The sequence below is a fragment of the Anser anser genome (genome assembly GCF_964211835.1).
Source record: "Anser anser genome assembly, chromosome: 5".
Taxonomy (NCBI): Eukaryota; Metazoa; Chordata; class Aves; order Anseriformes; family Anatidae; genus Anser; species Anser anser.
In genome coordinates, this window is record NC_139725.1 from 21,016,399 (window position 1) to 21,031,553 (window position 15,155).

At 50.1% G+C, this 15,155-nt stretch overlaps 2 protein-coding genes across 4 annotated transcripts in view; one reads left to right on the plus strand and one right to left on the minus strand.

Annotated features, from left to right (window-relative positions):
- Positions 1-5,997, minus strand: part of LRRC56 (leucine rich repeat containing 56) — an 88,982-nt gene extending 82,985 nt beyond the window's left edge. Inside the window, exons 1-5 of one of the 2 annotated variants that reach the window (XM_083840046.1) lie at positions 5,864-5,997; positions 5,445-5,523; positions 3,457-3,614; positions 3,143-3,219; positions 2,311-2,438 (exon numbers count right to left, since the gene is read on the minus strand). The gene's annotated coding sequence lies outside the window, so the exon portion shown is untranslated. Of the gene's footprint in view, positions 1-2,310; positions 2,484-3,142; positions 3,220-3,456; positions 3,615-5,444; positions 5,524-5,863 lie in introns of those variants that run through there. The other variant, XM_083840043.1, reaches the window with a different exon arrangement.
- HRAS (HRas proto-oncogene, GTPase) overlaps positions 5,869-15,155 on the plus strand; it is a 39,624-nt gene continuing 30,337 nt past the window's right edge. The window contains exon 1 of one of the 2 annotated variants that reach the window (XM_083840061.1): positions 5,869-6,007. The gene's annotated coding sequence lies outside the window, so the exon portion shown is untranslated. Of the gene's footprint in view, positions 6,008-7,351; positions 7,754-15,155 lie in introns of those variants that run through there. The other variant, XM_083840060.1, reaches the window with a different exon arrangement.

The window sequence follows — 15,155 nt, forward strand, 5'->3', positions numbered from 1 at the left end:
AGCAAGAGCATCAAGCACGGAGGTTCGAGAGCACCAAAAAGCAGAGATGGTGGAAAGGCCGGACTCCATCCTCCTGTCCAGTCTATAGGGTGGCTACATTTTATGTGAGTATTGCTTTGCATCAGCTTTACTCGCTCACAAAGGTGGGAACAGAGGTTCAGGGATCCTTATGGAAGGAAAAACATACTTTAAGGAAAGATGTGACAATAAAGAAAAGGGTCAGCAGCTTGACTCTCATTATGTGAAGGAGGGACATGATGCATGGCAGGGACAAAGACAGTGTGCAGCCAGCATATTAAAAAGCAATCAAAGGAAAAGAAACCAGTAGTTTAACTGGATAAACACAAATGTCTTTAATTCTATCTAGTTTTACCACGTGTGCATACTTGAATCACGCAGCGCAACATTGCTTTGAAATTTCTGCGAGAAACAGATGTAGTTAACAATTGTTCCCCACCATTGAAGGGAAATCAGCATTAGTTGACAAAGGAGTAAGAAGACTTTTTCAAAAAGAATGAGAATGTCTTGTCCAGGAGTGCATGTGGGATGGTCTCAGACTTAAGCAGATGAACTACACAAAGATAAATCTGTTGCACATCAGTGAATACAGAAATGACAGAGAGAGCAAGACATCCCTTAGCAACTCATCTGGTTTCCACGCCTGGAAATCTGGCTCCTGCCAGCAAAAGTGACATAGATGACCCAGAGCATGGGAAGTGATCCGAACTGTCCCATAAAGAAACTGCTGGTGTGCCAGTGTTCAAACTCTTCCATAGGGTTTGAAAATGAAAATCACAAGGGGCGTAAATATTGCAAGAGCTTGTTAGAAAAAAAAAAAAAAGAAAAGAAAAAGAAAAAAAGAAGTAGGGTTTTCTGCTTCCAGAGACCTGAGCTGCTGCTGTGTGAAGATGAGGGCAAAAACCTCCCTCAGAGTACAGTGATCTGAGGATCAGACTCCAAGAGAATGATTGACGTTCAGCTCATGCTGACAGCTAACAAAAGCTCTTGCACACGTGCCAGCAAACCGCTGCCAGGAAAGTCAGCATGGCTCCTAACTTGCAGATTTCTCCATTAGCAGACCTCGTACCCTATTTGACCTTTGCTGATCTACCCTGGCAGTCTTGGCAGAGAGGCCCGGGGTTGCGTGGAAGTGGACACAGGACACTTATCAGCCCTGGTCCCTCTTGGTCAGGCGGGGACATCTCACGGAGGAATCTGTGTCATTTCTAAGTAACTCAGGCTCTCGACATTGTGCAATCAGCTATAACCCAAGCAAAAAAGCATAAAAAGTCAAAAAGTCAACATTTGCTAGGGACTTAAGCACCCACAGAAACAAACGGGACGCTTTCTGTAGGGGGCAGTGTGTTTCACATCAGGCTGCAACTGGTAGAGAGCACCACTACTTCTAAATACAGCCTCTGACCTATACAGATCTGACTTACAGCTCATCTCTCCCCATCGCCAGCATAATTTGAAGTCCAGACACACCACTGTCCTCCCAGGTGAGGGCTTCACATTAGTAACTACTACCTATCGTGTGTAGGGAGATAGAATTGTTCATTCCTACTGTGTCTCTACAAGGAGACTGGCCCATTAAAAGTGATCAGTCTTTGAATTACGCCCATTTTTACGTATTTTTGTTTGTTTGTTTGTTTTAAATAGAAAAAAGGCATCAGCAGTTGTTTGTATTCTTAAACTGTGGAACACACCTTCCACGTCCAAGCTCTGATTACAGAGCCTTTCCCTTCTGTGATTCTAGAGCATCTCATGTCTGTGAGTTTCTATTTTCAGTTTAGAATTGATCAAATCCGACTGGTAGCAAAATCCATTTAGTCAATAGGAATCTTTCTCTGAGGGAGCTTGGGTCCTTGGGAGTACCTGGCAAGGCGCTGCCTGAATTCTTTGTTTATTTCAAAAAGGAAATCCATGATGAGAAAGTTCATGATGTGGATTAGAATACTCTCTGAGACCAATGATTTTGCTCTGTCCACCCAGAATCTTCCGCAATGTTTCAAATAGTTTGATTAAAAGAAGCTTGAGTATTTTATTTAGTAGAATTTAATCCAACCTTAATGCTGTTATTTTTAGGATTAAAAACAAAGTGTGCCCAGTCACCGGTTGGGTCATCTGAAGCAATGCAATATTTTTGGAGATGGTATGAGAGGAAGGTTTTGCTAATTGATTTGGGTTGATTAATTAATTCAGAGTTTGGTTTTGTTAATTAATTAGTACAGGAAATCTGTCTAGTTCTGCTCAGCGTCTGTCTTAAAAAAAAAAAAAAAAAAAAGAAGAAAAGAAACCAGGACTCACTGGTCTTCTTTTTCCCTCTGTCTGGTACCTCAGCTGGACTTCTGCTTCCAAGTTTCAGGTGTCTCTGTGCGTCCCAGCCCCTTGGGATGATGGCAGAAGTTCACACTTGTGATATCTTTTGGTGCAATCTGCAGTAAGGATTAGATGACAGACTTCTTCCATTCTCTAGAACACTGTGTTAAATTATAGCGTTGAATAGTTTTAGCATGCTTTTTTTTTTTTTTTTTTTTTTTGTAATTAATGACTTTCATTTACCTCCTGGTTTCTTTGTGCTGCAGAAGACTCAGATTTTCCCCATAGTGTTTTTATAGCCAGTCATTCACAGCACAACAATTCATTGTCAGGAGTAAGCTATAGCCTTGCATCCCCATATAGATTTATCTGATACATTAAGCACTTCTCTCAAAGGCTGCTTTCCAAGTCGTCCTATTGTTGGGGCTTGTGATCCAGCACTATTTTCTCTACAACCTCATCAGGAAGTTAGACAAGGATTGTCCAGGAGTTACAACAGTTTTATCTTTAAGTCCCCAGGCAGCTCAGAAGGCTGGCCGCCGTTTCTCATGCTGGACCACTTTACTACTATATCAACAGGCTAAACTTTAACTGCGAGAGAGTGTTTTTAAAATAGAAAGGAAGAGCATATGCTTTATTCTATCACTCGGTTGGAGCTGTGTTGCTTGTAGTTCATAACAGTAGTCTAGGGATTAAGAAACTTTCAGGTTTTCTTTCATTTTTCAAGGCTATCCCCCAGAAGGCATCCTTTCCAGCTCAGGCACAAAGCAAACTTTTTGTGTGTGTTCTAGGCCTACTGAAGGTTTACAAACGAGCCTACCTTAAGTGAGGGATAGCTCCATTGGCTTCCATGAACACTTGCACCTACAGAGCAGTCTGCCCTTCCCTGAAGCATCCCTGTAAAGAGAATGGGTTTGAACATGGACTCTGCGAGCCTATTCCATCCTCTATCCCAGGTAACTCCACAATACTCCCAGATCTGCAAAGGAGAGTTTTCCCATTAAAAACAATCGGGAAAAGATCTCCTGGATCTGCAGCAGAGAGTTTTCCCCTTAAAAGCAATTGGAAAAAGAATGAAGACTGCCAAAGAATGGAAGCCAAATTAATTTCAGTAGAAATAGGTTCATCCCTTACTGGCATCTGCAGAGTTGCATCAGCTTGCTGCGGAAATGGATTAGGCCTTGTATTTCTGAGAATCCAGCTCTGTTTCAATTCTTTTGAACACTTCCTTCTTTCCTTCTGACTGCACTTCAGCTTTGGTCCAAGTATCAAAAAGGCCGTTATATACGGTGCTGCCACATATAACATAAGGTTATATAAATAACTTTACAGTATAAACTTCTACTGACAAGTTCTGTTACCTAGATGATGTGCAGCTCACCAGCGAACAAAAAGGATAAGGTCTCAGCTTCTTCCCTTGCTATAGTAACAAACCACCTTGTAATGATCTTTTTTTTTTCTGTTTCATAAACTGGTTGCCATGACAAGTTACTTGTGTTGCATTGTCAGATACGAAAAGGAAACAATTTGCATTCCCTAGAAAACTTAAAGTTTTAAAACTCTCTCATGTATCAGTTTGCTTTCTGCCATGACATTACTCATCCCCTACGCTCAGGGAGAGACGAGCAAGGAAAACATCCTAGTACAGGAAAAGTACTTGCAGGTTTATTGAGTCTGGTGTATCCGCAGAAGGAATAAATTAAAAAATCATGAAGAGTATGGTGCTGTGGGAAAGCAGACTTCACCAGATTCTCTGTTTTTCTCAGTACGCTCTCAGACAACGATAAGGAGAGCAGAATACTATAGTCTTCCTTGCAAACACTTCAAGAAAGTTTCAATCACACAGAAGAAAATATGCATCCAGGAAAATAGACTAGCTGAATGTAGCAAGAGCTCAAAAGCCACAGAAAGAACCAGGAAGTAGTCTGCATAATTAGAACAAAGCTAGGTGAAGATGTGGATATGGCAAAGTGACAGAAGACACAGGAGAACAACAAAAGCAATTTGACACCACTCATCTACCCTCTGTGCCTGCTGAGAACTGATATACCCTTCAGTTTTTCTTGGTGAAAAATGGTAGAGCTGAGAGCAAAATCTGGGTATATTTAAACAAATATCCTTGTGAAGCTAAAAAAAAGTACTGTTATTTACCTTGCTGGTGATATTTATGATTACAAGAAGAAGTTTTCATGTTTATTTATTTTTTTTAAGGGCAAAAGAGAGGTTAGTTCAACTTGGCAATTACCTGGGTGTTTCTACTAGAAAAGAAAAAAAAAAAACAACAACGTAAAATAGATTAACATCTCCAAACTTTTGGGGATAGCCTTGACCTATAGCTGATGTGCAAGCTCAGTTGTTAACGAAGCTTGCGGCCTAAGTTTGTATGTCACAAACTTGTGTTTGTATGTTTGCATGTCACACTAAGTCCCTTCTTGCAGAGGTTAAAGAGGGAATGATGATTAATTTGGGGGTCATAGCACTTACAAAAATCAGTGATGTGTCTTTCCAGGACTGAATTTAGATTGCTGTTTTAACAAGTTATGCTAATATTGATGGGAAAAGCAAGCCCATGAGATAAGGCCTCCTGCTTGCATGCTATATACAGTTTGGTGAAGATGATCAGGAAAAACTGAAGGCATCAGAATGACAGAGCAGCTTTTCAACCCCACTGCAGAATCTGTTTTGACAGTATTTCTGTGGCAGTAAGGCTCCTGTGAGATTCTCCCCATCTCCTTTTTATTGCACTGTGTATCAGTAGGCCCAGTATTAGACTAGCCTTCCTTTCCTGTCAAGCAAGGCTTGCAGTGGTTTGTACCTCTGCAGGATTTCTAGAGAGGTCAGTATTTCTCTTTGCCCTCCTCGAAGTTTGCCACAAAGGAAAAAAGAGGGATCTGTCTATAGATCAGGCTATACCCTAAGCAAATGTAAATCTGTCAGCTTTGCCAAAAGCTGGACTGGTTTGCAGCAACTCAGGGTCTTATCCCAGTATTTTGCCTTTTTATCAAAACCAACAAGAACAACAATAAAACGGGGGGCAGGGAGATATATTAAAGCTGTATCACGCTCTGTGTCTTCACAAGTTTATGTCATCATCCCTATGTGATTGTGTGGTTATGACTCACCGATGGATGATTATGCCTCTGTCTTCCAGCAGTCCGCCAACAAAAAATAGTCCTCAGGTATCTTACATCCTGATGTGATCTGGCATTGAGGAATGAGCAAGAGGCAGTTTCAGTCCCGTCTCCTGGTGTTTCTCGGTTCTTGGAGGTCACTGAGAAGCCCAAGAGGCGTGAAACTGAGGTTCACCCATAGCTGTGTCTATTACACTACCTATTTGGTTTTTGCTCCCCAATCAGTTCTTCTGGGCCACCTAGGTACTGAAAAATACAACCCTGCTTTCAGGGTGCTTCAAAAAGCAAGATTTCTGCACGCTCCAGTACCCTGCCTGCTCACCAGAAATGGGTAAGACAAGACGAGACAGGTAGGGCAGAGAGGCGGTGCGCTGTGCGTACGTGTGTCTGCCTGTGGAGAAACCCATCACCTTTGTGTTCGCTGCTGCTCCTGCCGTTGGCTTGCTCGGGAGAGATGCCGTGTTCCTGCGAGCTGCGGTCCTTGCTTTCGTGGAGAAGCGAGAGGTTGTTCAGAACCAGGAGGGCTTGTTAGGAGCAAGCAAACAATTCTCAAAGTAAGTCGAAGCTTCATCCTGTTCGTTCGGACCTGTCTGTTTGCGTTCTGGCTTTTAGAAAGTGCTCTGGCAGGTTTGCTTGTGCTGGTGCAACACATGGCTACGAGACCTGAAAAAACCTGCACGACTTCTCAACGGGTATCCTTAGAACTTGCTTAATCTATTCCAGCTATGAGCTCTGCAGGGCATGAGCTTTCTTTTTATTGTGTGTCAACTGTAGTATCTAGAACAATGGTTTCTAGATCAATTTTCAGATTACTAGATACCTTTCTAATGGAAACAATAAATTGTGGTGATGCGGTTGAAAATTACATCAGAGCGAGCGGTGTTTTTCCAGCGCTAGGAACACATGCTTTATTCAGGCATATCCCGCTGTCCTGCCTCAAAGCTCGATCCTTTCTGCATGCTCCCGGGTTGAAAGGTGTTACGGTCCGCTGCTCACCTTCCACAGCAGCAGGGGAATGTGTCTGGCACAAAGCGTTGGGTAATGTAGGTGTGCTGGGACAGGACAGAAGTGCTGTGTTGGCATAGCTGGAGTCACAGAAGGAAGCCCGTGTCCATCGGCTTTACAAGCTCAGATTTAACCGTGCTGCTTGTGGGACCCAAATACGGTCAGGCAGGGCTCCTCGCCACACGCAGACGTGAAATCTGAGTATTTTATGTTTGCCTAGTGTGTACCTCAGCTGTCTTTATACTGAACCAACTCATCTACATTTGCTTTTATGACCTGCGTGTATGGCTCCTGGACAATTTTGGAGTTACCGTGTTCCCTAGACATGTCCAGGAGCGATTTAAGTGTCCTGTGAGACGGGGTTAGCCTCCGGGCTACCAGCTAGGGGCCGGTAACAGCCCGGTGGCTCCCCCAGCCCTCACCCGGCGGGCTGCCCGAGCAGACCGGGTGCCGGCAGGCCGCAGGGCGGCTGCCTGTGACCGAGCCCCGATCTCCCCCAGCACCACCACCGCCGGGGCCAAGCCCCGCGGGGGACACCCGACGGCGGCTCCGCGCACCCGGGGACGGGGGCGGCGAGGCCGAGGGAAGGGCAACAACGGCTGTGGGGCGCTCGTCCCTCACTGGGGCCTTCGCTGGGCGCCGGGGGGGGCGTCACCCGCAGCCTTCCCCGAGCGATGGCGGGCCCTGAGGAGGGCCGGCGGGCGTCGCGTGCGGGCCCCCCCCCCCCCCCCACCGCCGCCCCGGGGCCGCGCCTCAGGGCGGCCTCACAGCGCCACTCCCAGTCCTCGGCGGGGGGGGCGGGCCGGCAGGGCGTGATTGACAGGCGGCGCAGCCCACGGGGAGGGCGGTGGCGGCGGGGGGAGCCTATCAGAAGCGTCGGGCGGCGGTGAGTGACAGCTGGGCGGGACTTGCGTGTGCGTTGGGAGGGGGGGGGGAGCTGGGCGTGTGCCGGGGCGCGCTTCGGCTGGGTTCGGAAGGGTTCGGCCGCGCTCGGCTGGGTTCGGCTGGGTTCGGCGGGGCTCGGCTCCCCCCGCCCGGCCGCACATTGTCCGGGCGGCGGCGGCGGAGCGCCCCGGCGCCCGGTGCCAATGCGGGGGGGGCGCTGCGCACCGGGGGCGCCTCCACCGCCGCGGTGGAAACTTCACCTCGCCGCCGGCCCGACGCACGGCTGAGGGCCCCCCCCCGCCCCGGCTGCCCGGCTTTTGGGGCGTCTTGCGAAGAAAAACGTCGTTATTCCGCCGCAAACTTCCGCTCCGCGCATCCCTCCGTGGCGCGGGGGAGGGGGGGGCGAGCCGGTGAGTGACCGGGAAGGGGGGGCAGGGACCGGCGGGGGGGGGGGGTGTACAGGGACCGGGGTGGGGTGTACGGATCTGAGGGGGGGGGTCTGGGCATCGCCCACCGGCGGGGCACAGCCGCAGCCACCTGTTAACGGGGCGGCCGCCCCCGCCCGGTAGCGTTTGTGCCCCCCCCCGCCGTGTGCCGGGGGTTTTGGGGCGTCCCCGTGCCCCCCCCCGGCGGTTCCCCCTGCCCGCCCGGTACCTCCGTGGCCCCGCTCGGCTGGGCGCTGGCAGCCGGGCCCGGCCCCGGGGGGAGCGGGGGGCACCGAGCCGCAGCCCCCCGGTGCCTGCCCGCCCTCCGCCGAGCCCCGGGGGCGGCCCCACAGCGCCACGGGCAGCAGGCGCCGAGCCTCAGGTGTCCTCCGTGCCCCCGGCTCGTCCCCGCAACCCCCTGCCCGTGCCCGTCCCCCTTGCCTGTCCCTCTGTCCCCATCCCTCATCCCCCCCTTGTCTGTCCCCTTGTCCCCCCTAGACCCCCTTGCCCATCCCTTGTCCCCCCTGCCCGTGCCCCCATCCTGTCCCCCTTGCCCATCCCTTGTCCCCCTGCCTGTGGCTGTCCCCATCTCCCTCATCCCCCTCGCCTTTCCCTTGTCCCCCCATCCCTGTCCTCCTTGCCTCTCCCATGTCCCCTGTGCCTGTCCCTCAACCCCCTTGCCCGTCCCACTGTCCCCATCTCCCTGTCCCCCTTGTCCCCCCGTCCCTCTTGCCCACCCCTTGTCCCCCCACCTGTGCCCATCCCCCCTGCCCATCCCTCGTTCCCCCCGCCCATCCCTCGTCCCCCCTGCCCATCACCCATCTCCCTTGTCCCCCTTGCCTGTCCCCCCACAATCCCCCCCCCGTCGCCCCCCAGCCCCAGGAGGTGCCCCCAGGCACCCACCGGAGCACTGCCCCATGCCGCAGGGCCGCGTGCAGGTGGCGGAGGTGCAGGTACGTGGGGCAAGGTTCCCTGTGCTGCGGGGCCACCGGCACCTCCCTTCCTCCGAGGGACACCTGGCTCGGCAGCGTGCACCCTGGGAGGGTGGCACCCCTGGAGCTCAGCCCACCTGGTTCCTGGATGCGGACGCGTTTTGTGGGGCATGCCCGTAGACAAAAGAGCCGATGAGCAATTGGAGAGCACTGGCAAACTCAGGAGTGATGGCAGAAAGGCTTAAAACAGCGCGAAGGTCGGTGTACGTTAGGCACAGCTGCGCTGCTTAAATGGCCTGAGTTGTGTCTCGTTGACCTGCGGTGCACAGAGTTGCTCCCGGGCAGCCCTGTAAGGTGCAGGATGGGTACAAACCCCCGGGGGGCTTTGTCATGACTTAGCCCCGCTTGGGTGGCATCTGTGGGTCGTGCATGTTGAAGGAGGAACTGAACAGCACAGAGCCCACGAGGCTTCGTGCCGCCTTAACTGCACAGTCACTGGCGGGTTAGGCTCTTCTGCAAAGTCTGACCCAAACGCACCAAATTGCTGAGGAATTGCCTGCCTCAGAGACCAGAGCATCAGCTGTAAGGCTGATGGACGCTGGTTTTCCCTGGTCAGAGCTGCTGGCCTCTCTGTCCTCGCAGAGCTCCCGAGTATTTTGCTTTTACTGCAGGGGACTTGCAGGGGACGATTTTCCCAGGTGTTCGTAACAGAGTCCGTGTGTGTCCCCCCTCCATTAACCCAGCCTCGACAGTCCTTTCTTTCCGCTCCTCCAGCGCCTTCCCAGCGTGATTAATAACATGCGAGCTGCTTCATTTCAGCACCAGGGCGGCTGATGCTGATTGAATTCCCTGCTCGGTCTCCTCGGTGGGCCTGGAGACTGACGGCTGTTTTCTCCGCGAAGGAGCAGGCTCTGGGGTGGGAGCTGTCAGCACGCCTTTTTTTAGTCTTGGTGAAAAAACGAGCGACGAAGCGTGCACGGTCGTACCTTCTATGTTTACATTCGAACGATCCTGTAATTAGCAATAATTAGCTCAGCTTGGGGTATCGCTTATGCGGCAATATTTAAACAAGGCTTGAGACCCGAGGGGCGCTTTTCTGCCTGGTGGAGAGCCCCGGGGAGTTACCCTCGGGGTGGTTCTCTTGTAAATCTGCTGCTCGGCTCCAGGAGGTGGTGAACGTGTGGTGGGAGCAGCATCCCGTGGCCTCCAGGGTGGGGGAGAGAGGAGAGGTACTGGTGCATCGTTTTCCACGTCGCCTTCTCCCAAGTTGCCTCGCCTTTGGGAGAAGCAAAGCTAATTTCCCAAACTTTGCTTCCCACGACGCAGCCACGCAGCACCAATGCCCCTCACGCTGAATTCACCCTCCTGCTAATTTAGGGTCGGCTCTCCCCACGTTTGTAACCCAGACTGAAAACTTCACGTTCTTGACTTAAAAGAGCTTTCTGAAGTTGAATACGGGGGAATATTAAACGCAATGAAAACAGAGACAAAAGCTACCCCGTGCAGAGCGATTTTGGGGGGAAGGTTGCGGAAAAAGGGAAGAGGCAGGAGTGCCGGCCAGGCCCCGTCTCGCCTGCCATCTTCCCAGGCGCGCTGTGCCACTCTGCTTCTGGCAGCCTAGGAAAGCAAAATGGTTGTGCGCTGAGCATGCTTATCTAATTGTAATTTATTATCAGCTTTCTACATAATAGTTTTGAAGTGTAAGCTTACAACCAGAGCTTGATAGGCAGCAGATAAAAACGTAGAAGATATTCGGTGTTACCTGTATTAATCTAGCAAGTATATTTATGAAACGGTATTTGATCCCCTTTATAGCTGGTTGAAGACCACGAAAGAGTATTAATCAAATAAATTATTTGACAAATATGGATGAGATTAAACAAATGATTTATTTGCTGAGCGCTAGTCAACTGCTCTGCCGTGTCACATTCCTTTTTCTCTTCTTATCTTTCCCTTCCAGTTTCACTCCACTCTTTCGTGGTTTCTCTTTCCCTGAACTGTTCTCAGTATTTGTTTCACTTCATTTTTCCTTCCCCTTTCTCCTTTCCCTATAGCGTTTTCACTTCTCTGTCATCATTTTTCTTTCATTCTTTCTCCTGCCTCTCTTTTTTCTGCCTCTCTTTTCATGCTTATTTGGTCTAAATTAACCGTTTTCCCCTTTTTCTCCACCTTGGTGGAGATTTTTACTGAACGCTCTGTAGCCAGCTGAACCAAACCCAGTGTCTGTGTATGAATATGAAGATGTTTGCTCAGTGGTGATGCTCCTCTACCTCTCCCCTGACTTTCTGGCTGCTGTGAGAAGGGTGTTTCTGCAGTTCTGGAGTTTTCTTCCAGCTCTCATTTTTTGCCATTTCTTTTTTCCCCTATGCCTTTTTATTTTTTTTGAAGCGATTTTGACTAAGTATCCCAATATCTTTGTATTCTAAGAGAATGACTAGGACCAAATGGCCGACTTTGCTCTTTGTTTTTATATCTTTATGCAATCTGTTTTCATCTGCTGCCTGACATAGCCCCATCACCCCTCCTGGACCTCCTGGTTCCCTGCTCTTGGCATCGTCATTCCTCCCTTTCCTGCCCTCTGAGGTTACGTCCAGGAGGTATCTTTCAGTAGGGCAGAAGGAATTATTAGGAAGTTTTCTTCCTTACTGTTACTTTTCAGAGCCTGAGTGTCAGGTTGGTTGCTTTAGTGGCAGGAGGCGAGCAGGTTATCGTGCCTGACCGAGCAGGAGAATATTCACCTTAGTGGATCCAGTATTAAAAAATTAAAGTGTCCTAAAAAAGAGAATGCTGTTATGGATAAGACTTTTTTTTTTTTTGGATGAAATCTACAGAGAATATTCTTGAAAACAATGTGAGGAATAGAAAGCTATGTATTTCAGGGGAGGAAATTTGTCTTGCCTTGGCAGCAAAGCTCAGACAGTCTAGAGGAAAGTGATGGAAGCGTTCAGAGCGAGTGATTTGTCTCCGCTGATGATTGCAGTGGTGGTGCTGCAGCGAATGAGCTAAGGCACGGATGTCACAGTTCTCTGCTTCGGTGCTGGGAGCTGCGTGATGACGCCCTCTCGTACCGGGGAGGAGAGGTCTCTGCTGGAGGTGAGTTACGCCGTGCCTCTGGGTCGCGTGCAATGCCCTGGGTAGCACTCGAGTGCGCTGCGCAGGGAGCAGCCCAGGCAGCCTGCAGTTATGAGGCACGACTGACTGGGGAGGAGGAGGCCAAGAGGAGCTCTCCTGTGCAGTTAATTTGCTGTGGGGAGAGAGGAAAGCTGGTGACGTTTGGTTTAGCATGATAGCTATCCAGAGGAAAACGCTTCGTGATGATCTGTTCGGTTCTCTGTCCTTGCCGCCTGTTTCTTGGTCTCTGACATGAAAACCAGCACTGATTAATGACTCGTTCAGGCAAAGCAAAACTTGAATCACCAACTTCTTGCAGCCGGAATCCAGCTTTACATTTTAGCAGGATGGTCTGTCTCCCTTCAGACGCTTTTTCCGTGCTGGCTGCGATACCCCTGCCTTAATGCACGACCTGCCCGCGGCGTCCGTCTGACGGTGAAGTGCAATCCCTGAACACCATCCATCTCGCCAGAGCCGGTGCTGACAGAGGGCTCGGTGGATAAAGTGCAAGGCTGAGGACCCAGGAGTCCTGGCTCCCTCGCTGCTGTTGGCTGAGCTTGTTGCTTTCTCTCCCTGGACCCTCTGCTTCGTTGGGAGTAATGCCGAGCTGGCTGCTGGGGTGCTGGGTGGATCAGTGCAGAATATCCCCTAAAAAAGGGTATGTCCTGGCTGAGGGGTGCTCTGGTAACGCAGAGGCAGCAACAGGATAGGTGCTTGCATAATACAGCACTGGGCACACCTGTAAGTGGGTTTTTCCTTTTGCATAGCTGAGCCCATTACGAATCAGGCTGCTCACATTCTAGTTAAATTCAGGAGCTGATGGAGCTGAATTTAGATGCGTGTGGGAGCAGTAACTTGACAAATGTGAAAAAGAGACATTGCCACAAGTACAGTTCTCTGGGAAGATGCCTGTACATCATCTGCTTGTTTAGCATCCTTGGAGAGCAGCAGACACTAGGGAGGAGCTGTGACCTGTGAAACGAAGAGGAGGATGCTCTGGCAGTGGGAGAAGGTGGTGAGTGAGATCTAAAAAGTCAGGGAGCAGGAGTGAAATGAGAGAAGCCCCTGTGCACGATGCGGTTGTGCACAATGGGGTTGTGCACTTCTCCTGCTTTCCCTTGAGCTGTTCTTCAACACAGCCCTGCAGGAGGAGAGGCGAGGAGTGAAAGAAGAGATCTGTGGAAGAATGCACCCCCAAGCCTGCTGCACGAGGTGGGGTGAGTGCTTTCCTGCCAGTCCAGGCTGAATCAGTGTGGCCAGCCAAGGGTCTCCCTGAGAAAAGCAGGCTCCGGTGAAGAGTCTTCTAAGGAGAATCTCACTGCAAGCACTTACGCCTGAAGCAAGCTGGGATCTTGCTGGGAGGCTTGTTGAAAAGTGAACTCGGTTCATCAGCTGGAGTGTCAGGCAGTCAGGGCTTGCTCCAGTGCCAGTGCTCAGTCTGCTCTGATGCTTCCTTCGCACCGTTTTCAGCCCTTTTGTGGTTTGCATCCAGCTCCATTCACAGTCTTCTCCAAACCAAAGAGGAATGTGTATAAAATAGGTCTGAATATATGAAATTAGGCTGCAAGTGATTTATTTAGTCGCTTGTCCTTTTCATTACCCAGCTAGCTGCTGCAGCAGCCTCCTGGTGTGGCACTGGCTCGTGTATTTCTGCAGTGGCAGTAGCATGTGTGCTCTTTCTCTGTGTCTGGCTTTGTTAGAGCAAGAAAGAGGTGTCAGAGCGCTTGGTGTTACACAAGGCACTAGAATTCATCTTCCAGAAAAAGAAGGGTGGGCTTGAGAAGACAACCTTTTTGGTGTAAATAGGTAAAGCATGAGTCGCGTGGAGGTAAATGGGACAGACTCCAGCTTAGGTGTGTGCTAATTCTGTAACTAGCTTTTCTCTTGAATCCCCTTGCATCCGCATCTGATCGGGTAGCTCATTTCAGGTACTGTTGGGCTCCTGCCGTGGACAGACAGGCTCTCCTTTGTAGCATGCAGACCCAGTTGGCAAGGTCAATGCAAATGTGTTGTCCAGTGCTGCGTCAGTTCTGCGTTCCCATCCCTGCGATACGGCCGGTGTCAAAGGACCAGAGACTGAAGGTTTCCGGCACCTTGTTAGAGGTGTCTTCAGGTGTGAAAGGCTGAAAATGCCGTCGCTTCATCTCAGCCACTGCTAGTGGTTCCTTGGAGCTGCAGCACGTGCTTTTCTTGGTCGTACCACTGCAGCTCAGCTTTGGCCTCCATGGAAGAGTTTCTTTGAAAGATGCTAGTGGGTGGGAGGGAGTGAAAGGCTTTCTCCCCACAAAGAACCTCAAGAAAGTGGGGTTTTATTCCCTTCTATCATTTTCAAACAAGCCTTTTGTTTTTAAAGATTTTTGGTGTCAGGTCTTCAAACAGATGTGAACGTCCCTTCCGTGTACATCTTCGAAGCTGTAAGTGGCATCATGTCTTCAGGAATGAGTTGATACCCTATAGTAAAACTAAGTGTCTTGGCCTGTTGTGGGTTGGAAAAAGAGTGAGAAAACTCGAGTAATTGACAAGAAATATTGTAGCCCTCTGGATGGGGAGAAGAGGAGGGCTCGATTAAAAACCCAGAGAGCTTTTGGCTCTTGATTTCTGCTTGTAGCAGGTAATTCTGAAATGAGCCATCCCTCTTTTGTCAGCTGCTCTGAGGCACTTTTCATGGAAAGAACAGTGGATCTAAAAAAACAGATGCAGTCAGTTGATGAGGTATTTTAGGATAATAAAACTTCCTGGGGGGTGGGGTGGCGTGGCGGTGGTGGAGGGAAAGGTAGGTTTCTTCGAGAAGCAAAAAACCTTTATGCTTTTTTTTTGAACTCGTTTCCCAGGCACCTAATCTAATCTATCCAAAACAATTCTCCTGCAGCCGGGGCTCACATATTTTAAAAAACAGTGTAGAAAGGAATGTATTGTGACAGTTTAATTTGCCACTGAAATACGGTCACCTCTGGGGTAATTCAGAGAAACCGTAGAAGAGCGGATGATAAACCTGCTCAGGAGAGGAGGTGAGTAACGGGAGGCTATTCGGCTGGAATGGCAGGCGGGAGATGCCTGTGGAGAAACATAACTCCTGGAGCTCAGGTTTATCCGCTTGTTCCTTTGGCTCTGTAATGGGGCTGTAGGCTTGGCGCCGCACCGCATTGGGGCACCGAGTCCCCATGCGCATCATCGCCTGGCGGCCAGGGAGGTGTTTGTGGAGGTGCTCCGGGGCAGGCGAGGAGAAGACGCTCCGGTCCTCTGGAGACCGGACGGATTCGGAGGGAAAGGTGGAGGATTGCAGCACGTCACGAGCCAGGGTGTGTTCCTGGGAGCTTACGTTGCTGAACGCACACATAAAGGAC